Genomic DNA, 1783 nt, shown 5'->3' with positions numbered 1-1783 from the left:
TGACAAGCGACGAATCTGAATCAAGTAATTTGATCAGATCTGTTCTATTAAAAAAAAAAAAAAAACACTTAATAATAAATTTTTATAACGAACATTAAAATGACACATGATTTTGTCATTAGTGATAGCCATAAAAAAATCTAAGAACTTTAGTGGATCATGATCTGAGGCATAAACAATTATACTTCAAATGATTGAACAGATTATTTAAATTTGAAACAGGCAATCAATTACCCAATGGTGAAGTCAGGAAGAATTGAGGATCTTAGCTTACTTTAGATTACTAGAATTATGTTCTTAGGCATCAACAATTCTACCTAAAAATATGATTGAACCTTTATAATTATGCTATAGATTACTAGTGTAGTATCCGTTAAGCAAAATGACTAATCAATTAGGATGCAATCTAATTAAGCACAACAAATAAATTAAAGCACATTTTTAGATCCATAATGTAGACCAATTTTGCTTTGTCCACATTCCTTAGTTCAGGCATGCGTCATGCTTATACAGACTTAAAAAAGTCCTTTAATTTGTATTTTAGCTTTGTAACTACCTTTGGATACTAACTTGAAAACATGTACCGTGTCAATTCTTCATTAACACACTTGATGTAACTATTTTTTTCCTATTTGACTTTTCACAATTAATATGTTACGCCTTAAAATGTAAATATTTATAACCATTCAACAATTTTAAAGTTTGACTCATAAGAACACAATGGGCCAAACAAATTGGGACATATAGAGTTTCATGGTATTACAAAATTTACAATATCCTTTAAACACTACAATTGGACTGGCACATTTTACAACATGAATTTTGATCTTATTAATAAACGTACAATAGGTCTTGTATGGATCCGGTCTACAATAAATTATTGTAGTCCCAAAATTTGACACTTTCAAATAATATAATCACATTCTGGATGATATAATCACCTTTTAGATGATATAATTATCTTTTTGTGAGTCATATTTTGAATAATATAATCTCATATTAAACCATTTAATAAGATTATATAATTATCTTTAGGATGATAAAATTTAAAAATCTTGTTTTGAATGATGTAATTTACTATTTGATACTTTTTATAATGATAAATTCACTTTTTTAGTTATACATTTACATAACAGTTTTAAAATGATATAATCACTTTTGTAGTAATATAATCACATCTCGTATGATATAATCACATTTACATAACTTATTGTAGACCGGGTCTATTCTAGTCTTTGTAATAAACGTATACCAAGTACTCGTATTATATTTTAAAAAGTTTACATTTGGAAATTATACCTCAAGATGATTCCAATTTTCAGCATGTATTCATATAACTATGTACAATATAATCTTTTGTATAAAGTATAAACATTGGTCAAAGTTAATAGTGCAAAAGTCAAAATATGACACTTAAAAAACACCAAGCGAGCAAATAATTGTAAATTTGTCTCATGTATAATGTTAATTTCTATCAAATTAAGGAATGGGGAAACTAAAATATTTCAATCTTTTTACTCTTTAACCCAATTATTGAATTTTAATTACTTATGTACTTTTTTCCCAAAGAAATTGGATTCAATCTCTTTTATTGTTTTTTGTTTCAACTAAAGTACTCTTAACTATATTAAATTATGTCTCATCCTTGAGAAGTAAAACCATGTCATGAAAATTGATACAATAACACCTTGTAATATGGGAAAGCTTTACATTGATAAAGCCAAGATTATTTATTTATTTATTTAAACTTGGAAAGATACCATCTTCATGAAAGGCTTTACGT

Source organism: Chenopodium quinoa, unplaced genomic scaffold, assembly GCF_001683475.1.
Source record: "Chenopodium quinoa cultivar QQ74 unplaced genomic scaffold, ASM168347v1, whole genome shotgun sequence".
Classification (NCBI taxonomy): domain Eukaryota; kingdom Viridiplantae; phylum Streptophyta; class Magnoliopsida; order Caryophyllales; family Amaranthaceae; genus Chenopodium; species Chenopodium quinoa.
The sequence above is the reverse complement of the archived record's forward strand: the minus strand, read 5'-3'. Positions refer to the sequence as shown.